Raw genomic sequence first — 12,998 nt, forward strand, 5'->3', positions numbered from 1 at the left:
CTTTCATTTAAGAATTGGAAGGGCACACTGAATAGAACCGATGTGCAAAAAGGTACAACGGTAGATTTTCGCAAATGACCGCAACTAGAAGATCATTGGCAAGCCTTTGCAGAGTACAAGTTATCAGAAGAAGCATAGATATTGAGTGAGGTGAACAAAGCAAACTCGAAAAAGAACCTCTACCCTCACAAATTCAACAGTCGTGGGTACATGAGGAAAAACGGTAGTGGCAACAACAGCTAGATGAACTACGAGAGAGAGATGTCATGCTTGAGACGGAGGGCTAGAGCAAATGATTGACGCGCTTCCTTCTTGGGAAGGGTGCTTATTACTTGGCTGATGGAAGCTTATGCTTTACTACCTCCAAAGACCAGGAAGTGACACAAACTCTTGCAAAAAGGCTTGTGGATGCCCACATGCAGTCTGCACAGGGTTCTTTCATGACAGACAGGGATAGTGATGAGCTCACCTTAGCATTGGGAGCCAAAGAGCACGATGGTCGCACATGAGGGCATTGGGGTGATGGGTTGGAAATATCGATTCTCAAGCGATGTCGAAACTTACAAGAGTCAAAAGAAATCCCAAGAAGAACGAGATGCAAAATGAGAGGCACAACAAGTTAGGATGATGAAAATGCTCGAACAAGCGCAACAAAAGGAGAGGGGACATACATAGGAAAAGATAGCACAAGCAGTACAGCGAGCCCTCATGTATGAACGGGGCGCCATTGTGAGTGAACAGGAATGGCCAGCAGCGTCTCCTAATTTTGTGCGCTACAGCCCCGGTGGTCATCGGAGTAGTTGTGCATCCACGAGAGTTTCGGGAGCTGACCCCATCACTTATCCCATGGTCCTCATCACAGCATAGACACCATGTGAACTATACATTGGTGCCAGGAACATTACCATCAAGGTGGCTTCCGGCATGGCTTATCCCTGCGGCTCTCATGAACATTTGCACGGACGTATGATACCGGAGGGCTACGCCGTGGTCGCAGTAGATGAGGGAGTTGACCAGTACCATCATGCTAAGGTAGACTACCTTGTAGAGAAGGGGGTGAACACTATAGGAGAGAACGAGCACATATTCATCGCATGGGACAAGGCCTACATAGTGTCTCCATAATGGACATCTCCTAAGAATCTCTTCTCTCCATGACATCCCAGGTCGTTGTCGCCTTGAAGATCTCGCTCTCCTCAGCCATCTCCTAGAAGAAGTCCACTTCCCTAGCCATCGCCTCAAAGAAGTCCACCGCTCAAGAAGCCAGCATCATCAAGAAGCCAACCGATCAGGTTCCAAGCAGATGACATCATCTAAGAAGTCGGTGTCATCTAAGAGGATTTTGGAACCCAATGATGTATATTCATTCACTACTGAGGAAACCAAAAAGATTGTGGACACCAGTGTACCTAGACATTTCCATCCTCCACCACCTTCACCAAAGCCTATTGTGCCTAAAGATACCATGAAATTTTTCACGAATATAGCCAAAGATAAATATACGGGGGCCGCTTCAAGTAAGCCGCCGAGTGACTACGATTGTATCAATAGGAAGCAAGCAAAGAGCATTGGGGATTTCCTGGCTTCTTCTAGATTAACAGCACAAAAACTAGCATAGCTTACTATGGGAGCGGATATTGCAAAGTTGGATGTTACATGGCCATTTGAGTTAGGCAAACCTTTGGTCAAACCAGATATAGAAAGAAACCTTACAACTCAAATGCGCCGATTATATCAGTGGTACTTGCAGTAGTCCATAAGATACACAGATGAATATTTTCTCAATGGGGACAACTCCTTCTAGGTGCAATTCTTGTACCTGTATGAACTGTACAAGAAAGATGCCCTCGATGTGGCTATAGTCAGAGCATGGACTTTGTAAGTGACTTGTGCATATAATTCACGTCATATGATCTTGTACCTTGAAATTGCATGGCTAATTTCTCTCTTCCGTAGAATGGAGTTCCACGCATGTAGACAAGAATTAGATAATAAAGTAGGATTCATCGATCCTGGGCTTATGAAAGAGGAACTTGTAAGGGAGCGTCCAGACTTCTTCGAGGATTACTTATTAAAGTGTCTGTTTCACCACCAATACAAGAAAATTGTACTCTTACCCTACAGCTTTGAGTATATTTTTGTATGTCAGGGCGTTATGATTTTATGGGCAACTCGATTCTAGTACTAATTTGCTATGGTGATATAATATTGTTGCAGTTTTCATTTGATCTTCCTTGTTATCCACCCGGACTTCAGCAAGATCATTGTCTTGTACTCGCAAAAGAGAGATAAGACGACTTACCAAGACCTCATCAACATGCTAAATAGGTAAACTCAATCATTTAGTCTTCTCAACAGTTGCATCTAAGTTTAATTGGTATTCATATTCACGTAAAGGGTGTACACAAGATACCGCAAAAAGAGTGTTATCCACTTTCCATTTAGGAAGCAGTATGATGTAAAAACCGACTTTTTGGTACGCATGGAATATTCATGTTTTGCATTTCATACTAAATAAAAAGGTTCAAGTCATTCAGCTAATGAATCCTTTCTTCTAGAAATGTATAAGGCAGCCACCCGGCAACAATCTCTATGGGTTTTATGTTCTTACTTTCATGCACGTATTCAGCGTAGACAGAGACGCTGTCAGATACAATGATCTTGAGGTATGAATTACATATTGATGTCTTCTTTCAATTTCTATATATGTTGAAGGACTAATTCTTTCTATTCTTCAAACGTAGTGCTCCAAACTGTGCACATGTACGTTACAACCTACAGAAAGACATGCCCTTCAATAACAAATCGTTGGGTTCTTCCTGAAACATATTATCAACCCAAACAGCGAGTTTCATGAACCAACCGTGTCGTTGATACAGGACAAACCTTCAAATGACACCGTACCTTCTAGTAGAGAGTATGCGATAAGGAGGAAGTCTACTAGGGGGTTAGACTGCTTATATATCGCCAAATGAGACCATATTAATGAATGACATTAAATAATGTGTCTTTATTATTGGTTTATATTAAATGTCTTATTATATGCATGTATTTAGAGGGAGAGAGACGGAGAGATCGAGGAGAGAGAGAGGGAGGATAGAGAGGAAAGAGATAGAGATATTGAGAGGGAGAGAGACGGAGGCAGGACAGAGACAGGGAAGAGAGAGAGGAGAGGGAGGAGAGGCAAAACACTGCCGGCTAAAAGTTTCAATAGACAGTGATACTCTAGACATCACTGTCGACCGAAACCACCAGCCGGTAGTAATTCCATAGACATCACTGCTAGCTGGTGGTTTCAACTAGTAGTGATAACCCCTTTCACTATCGGTCTGCTCGCCCAAAAGTAATAGTCGAGGACTATCATTGTGCATTACCCACTGCTTGCTCTAAAACCGGCACTGAATGGGGTTGCCGGAATGGGATTTTGAAACCGACAGTGATGTACTATCCTGTAGTAGTGGTTAATCTTTTGAGTGTTTTCTTTGCGTTTGTGTTTAGGTGATCTCCAAGCTCCTTGTAATCTACTCCTGGGACTCCAGCCAGAATGAACATCTTGTTTTTCTTTTCCTTTTTGCTCCTCCTCTATTAATGTATGAGGCAATGCTCTTGCCTCCGTGAGAGAGAGAGAGAGATGGTGGTGGACCAGCACCAGGCGTCGCGGCAGCGGTCCACGAGGAGTAAGCGTCGCGGCTGCTCCGTACCAACCCCTACTCGATCAGCCACCAAGGCACGCTGAGATGCTCGCCATGGCCTACGCGTGCTCGCATGATCTTCTCGCAATCACCACATGTGGGAACAATGTCTACGGCTGGCACTAGACCTTGAGAAGCTCGTCCACAAGCTCATCATCCTTCTCGCCATGCGCGGCAGTCCGCTGCCCGTGCACCTCTATTGCAAGGATGTTGCCGAATGTGTTCTACGTTGTGCTCCACCACAGCGAGGTCGGTGCCGTCTACAACTTCAGCACCACTAGGGAGCGGCGCTTCCTCAACGTCGTGTGCTACATTTGTGCGCTCTTGGGCCTGGACCCGGCCACGGCGATCCAGACGGTGAGCAACCTGCCATTTAACTACTGTGGGTACTACATCCACGACTCGAAGCTCAAAGCGCTGGCTAGCTGGTCAAAATCTTGGGCTGTATGCATCCTTGTTGGATGCAAAAGACCAGAACGTTATCCTTATTAAAAAAAGCTGGTCAGAATCTCGAAAGATACACTACAACAGAAATGATCATCAGTGCCGGCTCTTATGACTATCAGTGCTGGTTTTTGAGCCGGCACTGATTATCAGTGCCGGCTGAAGAATAAAACCCGGCACTGATACAAAGAATATCAGTGCCAGTTCTTAGTAAAAGCCGGCACTGATATTATACATATCAGTGCCGGTTTTTTATGTTGAGCCAGCACTGATAGACCATCCCCCCCCCCCAAATGTAGCCATTGCAAATGTCACATAAAGCACATGCACATATAATAATCTCAACACATAATGTATCACACACATACATAATTCATTCTCATCTCATCTCATTCATGCATACGTAACCATGTTATTTCACATGTCATTGACTACAGATTATAACTAATAATAGTTTACAACAATAATTCATAATTAACAGAAGTATACAAGAAAAGGGTAAGAAACGATGTCATTCAATTGTTCTTGTTGACCGAGGACCTTGAACTACGTTTTTTGCCTTTTGAAGAATCAGGTAACGAATTTCACGGGTCTTTTGAAGGGCCGGATCCGTCAATACACGATTTGGGAACATGGTACCACCCTAACTCTGGAATGATTTGGTCATTGATGAACCCGCAGAGATGTTCCTGAATTGCATTGATTCTCCGCGGCGTGAGGATACCTGTTTCCAGCTGGAGGTCCTGCAAGTACCAGAATTGAAGAAATCAATTTATTTGAACACTAGTAGGAACTGAAAATTAAACATCAATATCTATACTACTTACCTCAACTTTTTCTATTTGACTATAATTGCTTTCGGTCCATTCATGCATGAAATCACATACATAGTAGCCACATAAATTATTGCCCTGGATCTGAAGCCTACAAGGAAAGTCTGTTACGATTCTCCATTCCTTTCGGAATGGAAAGTCATGTCCTTTCCTCTTGACGTAGCGCGTGTACACTCTGTACGAGTGTGATTATTGACCGTAACTAGACTTAGATTCAATCAATTCCAAGTTTACTAGAGCATTAATGAAATAATTATTTTACCGTTGTAGCAAGTCTATGACGGGTTGGTATTGGGTGGCTGGATTTCTTTTCCCGTCGAGGACAACGATACAGCTGTAGTCAGTCTAGATGACAAAGAGGGCCTAGTGAAATTTACACATATGTCACCGTAGTTAATTAGTCGTAAGTCCTAACGTCGTGATGGTAAAAAAGAGTAGTACAAACATGGAGGAAAGTGGATACCCAAAGTTGTAAGGTAGAAGTATGTATCACTTTAATTGGTGCGTTTGAATAGCTTCAAGTGCATAATCCTCGGTCGCCTGTGGATCGGTGGCGACCGTTGTCTGGTTTATCTTCATTGGGTCGAGGAATGCTACATGAGTGATTTCCTTTTCACCGCATATATGTATCTCCATTCTACATATACAAGAAGTTAAGACATTCAGTCTAATGGCACCAGAATATGTACTGTGAATTATACATGTAAGACACTTACAGAGTCCACAAACTCATGATTTGAATGCTGAGGGCGTCTTGGTGGTACAATTGGTACATTTTGTATAAATGAATCTAGTATTCACCATCCCCATGGAGGAAATCACAATGTTTGTATTTGTACACGAACATACATCTACCGGCCTTCGACTGTTCCAAGTACCAGGCATGGAATCTCCGCATTTGGGTTGTTAGCTCCGAGAGGTGCTCGACCATTGGTTCGCCAAGCTTAAATTTCCATACAATTTTTCCCGTCTCAGCCTTGGACTCATCATAAAGCACTTCTTTTGTCAATCCAGACGACAGTAGGAAGTCTCTTTCTAATTCTTCTTGTTGTTTTTTTACCATATCGATCGACGTCTTCTTTAACTGCCTTTTACCCATGATGCGCGCGTAGTTAGATTTTTGCGGTGGAGGCCCAGGTCTTCTCATCAAAGAGTCAAGAAACTTGCCGACCACTGCTGGATCCAAAGGAATTTTCTCTGGCTCCTTACGTTTGAAGTGTCCAATGACTTCGCCGTGCACTATTCTTTTGGTTTCCTCCTCCGTTCTTTCATAAGGCAGAGGAGATGCTGGCTTCTTAGATGCTGATTGTTGCTTCTTAGCTGCTTCTCGTTGCTATGACGAAGTCAATTTCTGAGATGACATCGACTTCTGAGGTTTTGCAGGTGCTACTAGCTTCTGCAGCAGGAAAGGCCGTGGTGATGAAGGGGTTGGAGATGTTCTTGGTGGCTGTGGAGGTGAAGACGGAGGAGGAGGAGGTCCTCTAAGTGGTTGGGGAGGCGAAAGCGGTGGAGGCGTAGATCCTCTGAGTGCTGTGGAGGTGAAGGCGGTGGCGTAGTTCCTTTAGGTGCATCCGACGGCTCCGAACTAGACCCAGACTCATCTGTGTCTTCGCCAAATAGAATGTCGCGCTTGCACCACAGGACGTAATGGCCTACATTTTTTGAGAGCCTTGTTTCCCCCGCCTCTCCAGGGTAATCCAGCTTGCTTTTACGGTACTTTTGTATTACAGTGTCCACATGTACCTTGGCATATCCCTGTGGTATCGGACTACCGTTGAAGAAGGTCCCTTCCACCCATTGCTCAGCCAGACCCCTAGCCACCGTGGTGGGAACACCCAAGACTGGCATGACAAGCTCGAATGGTGTGCTTTCTGTGATGTCGTCCACGGGGTGATGGATTGAGGCTTCTCCTGGAAGCCCTGTGGACACGCAGCTGCTCCAGGGAGCACCAGGGCTCGGCACCAAAGCGTTCTCTGTGATGACTAACATCTCTTGCCTTATTTGATGCCTGGCTTGCTGCATAGCTACTTCTATTTTCACGTCTGTCGTCCTTCTCTCCTCTGCAAGTTGTTCTTTTAGCATGGTCATCATTTCTAAAATATTTTGTTTTCTTCGTTTCTTGTAAGTGTCAGCATTTTCCTCGAATCCAACCTTCCAAGGCCTCAAACCCTTGTTACGTGTGCGACTGGTGTGCTCCTTGTTTCCCAGTACCAGTGTTAGCTCATCGTTCCCCCTGTTTGCCCGGAAGGAGCCCTGGGAACACTGGGCGTGGGCATCTCTAATCCTCTGCGTGACTTCCAGTTCTCGTTCGCTTTTGAAGCATAAGGATCCATCAGGCGCAAGAGTCACCCCTCTCCCATACAGGTAGTTCTTCGCTCGAGGAATCAACTCAGACGTGACAGGTGTGACACTGCTTTTACTTACGTCTTCTTCCATCTTCTCCCACTGGTCAAGTTTCCTAACGTACCCACGTGAGCCGGTTCTGTGGGGGTATATGTTCTTCTGGGAGTTAGTCTTGTTTGCTTCACTTATCTTTTTTGCTTCCTTCGAATCCCTGTACCCCACAAAATCATTCCAAAAATCTTTCAATGTCGGATAATCATCCCAGTCCGGCGTTCGACCCTTCAAGTGATAATCTCTGTACAATTTACCCTTAAAATTCTTGAAAATTCTTCCCATTATGACTAGGGTTTGATGCATCGCTATGGCCAAGTTGCATCCTTCAGGGTACTCGAACTTCTGCGACAACTTGCCCCGTATGAAATCCTTGGTCGTATCGGGAACAGCCCACTTGTCACCTCATTTGCCTCTCCATGTTCTGTAAGTGAATGCGATGTGGTCCCTTACGAGACACCCGCACACTGTCTTGAATGGCCTGAGTACTTGTAGAGGCTTTATGGGCTCTCCGGTTGAATCGACCTCTGTAATGACAAACTAGCATGTATCTTGCATCAGTGCCGGTTATATACCACAGCAGGCGCTGATAAGCCCCATATCAATGCCGGTTGTAAACCTAAGCCGGCACTGATAGTAGAAGATCAGTGCCGGTTCCTTAATTCAACCGGCACTAATAATTATTTTTCCCCTTGCAATCCAATAAATAGTTTTAATGTTATAAAATAAATGTTGTAATCTGGAAAATAGTTTTAGAAAATGCAATTTAATTCTAATTTTTTTTTAATTCTAGAAAAATGCAAATAAATTTTATAAAACCGTTTTAACTTGTTTTATGTTAAAAAATTAGCTTTCTGATAATTATTTTAACAGTCAAAGCATACACTTTCTGATATTTAATTAGCTGTCTAACGATGTTTGAGGCGGTCGTTGACTGTAGATCGATTTCGAGTGAAATAACACGAAACATCAACTTGTTACAAAATATCAGCCTCACTTTTTTACATCCCCTGATACAAATTACAACGAATCCTAAATTAATTATTACATCAAAGCTACTTTCATTTAACGATTATAGCTTCGTTATGATCACGGCGTATGTATGTAGGTTCCTCAGTGTCATCAATGAGAGGCAGGTCGACATTCTCTCCGAAAGGAGGCAGGTCGTCAAATTGATTGTAGTCTTCCTCGTCGACGACATCCTCAACACTGACAATCTTTCTTTTTGCTTGTAGAACCACATGGCGTTCTTCCTTGTTAACTAGGTCTGTGTCCTTTACATAGAAGACTTGAGTAACATCATTGGCAAGCACGAATGGTTGTTCTCTGTATCCGACGAGTTTGAGGTTGATGGTAGTCATACCGTACTTGTCGGTATTCACTCCACCTGGGAGACTGACCCATTGGCACCGGAATAGGGGGACCTTCAACTGTTCTTCATATTGAAGCTCCTAAATCTCCACTATGAATCCATAGTAGGTCTCCCTATTGCCACCGCGGTCGTACACATCAATATGGACACCGCTATTTTGGTTTGTGCTCTTGTTGTCTTGTGCTCTCGTATAAAATGTATAGCCGTTAATATCGTATGTTTTGTATGTATGAATCATAGTTGACGGCCCATTAGCCAGCATTTTTAACAGTGCATCACCTGTATCTTTATCCATCATGTGTCTATGTAACCAACTGCTGAAATAATCTCTGTGCGCTCTTGCAATCCAATCGTCTGACCTTGTTGGATTTGTGGACCGTAGCATTTGCACGTGCACTAGAACATACGGGTCCACTACATTTGCATGTTGCAAAACTATGAAATGTGCTTGGGTGAATGAAACATAATCATCGGAACAGACTGAATTGTGACCTAGAGTCCCTTTCCCCTTAAGCCTTCCCTCATGGCGGGATACAGGCTTACCAATTGATTTTAGATCCATGTAGTTGACGGTGAACTCAACAACCTACTCCGTTCCCCAGCCTTGGGCCATGCAACCTTCCGGCCGACCTCAGTTACGAACATATTTCTTCAGAACTGACATGAACCTTTCGAAAGGATACATCTGATGCAGAAACACGGGGCCAAGGTATTTTATCTCATACACGATGTGAACAATGAGATGGGGCATTATTTCAAAAAATGATGGAGGGAAAATACTCTCAAGCTGGCATATAGTATGGACCACGTCTTTCTGCAGCTTTGTTAGTTTGGTCGGATCGATGACCTTCTGTGAAATTGCGTTGAAAAACGAACACAACTTTATGATTGGGTCTCGGACCTTATCCGGCAGAATAGCTCTAATTGCAATAGCAAGCAACTGTATCATCATCATGTGACAATCATGGGACTTCATGCCAACTAACTTCAAAGTTTTCATGTTCACTAATCTCTTTACGTTGGAGGAGTAACCAGTTGGAACTTTGATTCCATGCAAGCAACTGCACAGGCTCATCTTCTCTTCCTTGCTCAGGGTGTAGAAAGCCGTGGGAAGTTCGTTTGCCCCGTTTCCTAGGATTTTAGGATGCAGAATTTTCCTTAGCTTCATATCATCCAGGTCCAACTGTGCATTGAGTGTATGTTTTGTTTTGCCAGGTATGTCCAGTAAGGCACCAATCAAGCTGTCAAACACATTCTTCTCCACATGCATGACGTCGATCACGTGTTGGACCATCAAGTGCTTCCAATAAGGTAGGTTCCAAAAAATTGATCTCTTCTTAAACATAGGAGTGGGTTTTGCAGCTGGGAATTTTGTACTGCCTTTCCCCTTTCCAAGGACAACTCTAAGATTCTTTACCATCTTATATACATGCTTCCTAGTGTGAAGCTTCGGAGCGTGACGAGTCTCCACTGTCCCATCAAAAGCTCTTTTATTCCTGCGGTACAGGTGATTCGGGCGCAGAACCTACGGTGACCCATGTATACCATTTTCTTACAATTCTTTAGCCACAGCCTCTTTGTTTCATCCAAGCACTAGACACATCCATTGTAGCCTTTTAAAGTCTTTCCCGATAGGTTTGCAAGAGCAGGCCAATCCTGAATCATTACAAACAACATTGCGCGTAGGTTGAAATACTCGTGTTTGTATTCATCACACACCCGTACGCCATCTGTCCATAGTACAAGGAGATCATCAAGCAATGGTTGGAGATACACATCGATATCGTTGCCAGGTTGATTCGGGCCACTGATCAGCAAAGGCATCATAAGGAACGTCCGCTTCATACACAACCAAGATGGAAGGTTATAGATACAGAGAGTCACAGGCCAAGTGCTATGACTATTGCTCATGTTGCCGAAAGGATTCATTCCATCTGTACTCAACCCGAACCTTATATTCCTCACTTCAGCTTTGAATTCCTTGTATTCTGTATCGAAGTTCCTCCATTGCATTCCATCAGCAGGGTGTCTAAGCATTCCGTCTTTCTTGCGCCCTTCGGCGTGCCATCGCATCAACTCGGTATTCGCTTTGTTGGCAAACAATCGCTTCAGACTGGAGATTATAGGGAAATACCAAACCATCTTAGCGGGGGGTCTTTTATCCTTCATCTTCTCCCCTACGTCATCACTATCGATATTGTCAACGTTGTGCTTGTACCTTGATACACTGCAAACGCGACACGCTTCCAAGTCTGCATCCCCGTTGCGAAACAACATGCAGTCATTTTGACAAGCATGTATTTTCTCTACATCCAACCCCAACGGAAAGATTATCTGCTTGGCGAGGTACGTGTTTTTAGGCAACTCGTTGCCCTCTGGAAGCAAGTCCCTCATGAATCATAACAACTCGTTGAAGCCCTTATCAGACCAACCATTGCTAGACTTCATTTGCAGCAATGTCAGCACAACATGCAACTTGTTGTGCTCTTCCTTATAGCCTGGGAACACCGGTGTTTTAATGTCCTCCTTCATGCGCTCGAACTTTTTGTGTTGCCTATCACTGGCGAAGTCTCCCTCCGCATTGCGCAACATTTCGTGTAGGTCATCATCATCGTTGCCGACAAAAGTATCTTTGAACGCCGACATATCGATGTCTTCATCAGCCGTCATATTGTTGCCTCTGTCTTCCTCGACTGTGGGCTGCACTTCATGCACAACCTCCTCATGTTCACCGTGCGCGGTCCAGTGGATATAGCCAGACTTGAAACCCCTGCAAAGCAAGTGTGCACGGATCTGCTCTATGCCTGAGAACTACTTCTCATTCTTGCAATCAACGTAGGGATAGCATATATAGTGATCATCACTCTTCTTTTTTGGCTTTCTGTACGCCGCGGCAGCCCTCAAAAAAGCATCCATGCCATGAAAGAACTCTTGGCCGAGACGGTCAGAGTTGTACATCCATGTTCGGTCCATCTACAAATTTATGATTATCATTAGTTTTACCAATCAATAAAAAACCAAAGAAATGATAACCATGCAATATTTCAAAATGCAAATCTAATTTATTGAATTACCTCGCATCTTGATTGCTCCATATTAGATGACCCATCACCTTCCAGCACTTGGTCTCGGTCGGAGGACCCATCTTCTAAATACTGCCGCGTACACTTGCGACTAGCGGGTGGATTTGCCATCCCTACAGCACAATATTCATATTCAATATGTTAATCTTTTTTTTTTTACTAATTCACTACTAGAAAATTTGAGCTAGGTTTTAATCTATTTAGAGGTGATTTAAATATTCTTTTTCTTAAATCACTACTAGAAAATTGGAGCTAGGTTTTAATCTATCTAGATTAGTCTTAAGAACAATGTTTTTCCATTTTATGTGTTTTTAAATTAATGAAATGTCAATGGTTAGTAAAACATTAACCAAGAAATTATGTTAATAAACTGTTTCATGACCTGATGGTGTTTTTCTGTACAGAGGATGATAAAAGAAGCTTAACAAAGTTGGTGTCATCATTTTTGGATTTCTCCTTAATTAGTTATGGAATTAATAATTTACATCACAATTAATGGAATAAAGGAATTTTAGTACACTTTTCAAGTGTGCTTGTATTTTTAACATGTATATTATATCAATGTGAACACAACAAAATTAGTTTCACCCTTTTCCGAGCTCTAATTATTTTTCTACATATTTTATAATCTTAACAAATTTAGTTTCACTCTTTTCCAAACACAACAAAATTAGTTCCACTCATTTTATTACAATCTAGGTAAACCTGCGAGGAATAGAGAGAAGTGAGGAGAGCATGAGCTACTTAAGAAGGAGGGGGATGTCACCATACCTTCAGCATGGTCGGAGAGTGGCCGGAGGTGGCTGCAGTCGGCGTGGAGGCAGAGGAGAGCTCGCGAGGTGCCCAGCTGGCCGGAGAAGGATGGAGAGGGCGCAGCCAAGCTCCTTGTGAGCCTTCCGTCTAAGGGAGGGGTCCAGGGCGATGTGAACCGCAACTCCTCGTCTGGCTGACCACAAGCGCAAGTAGAGCTCCAACAAATGGTGGGAGAGCTTCCTGCTGGCGGGAGAAGAAGGCGTGAGCCTTTAATAGACGTATAATTATTAGTGCCGGCCGTAAAATGAACCGACACTAATACTCAGTATCAGTGCCGGCTCATAGTTAAGAACCGGCACTGAAGTATCAGTGCCGATTCGTTATAATAACCGGCACTGATACTCAGTATCAGTGCCGGTTCAACCAG

Source organism: Phragmites australis, chromosome 9 (genome assembly GCF_958298935.1).
Source record: "Phragmites australis chromosome 9, lpPhrAust1.1, whole genome shotgun sequence".
Classification (NCBI taxonomy): Eukaryota; Viridiplantae; Streptophyta; class Magnoliopsida; order Poales; family Poaceae; genus Phragmites; species Phragmites australis.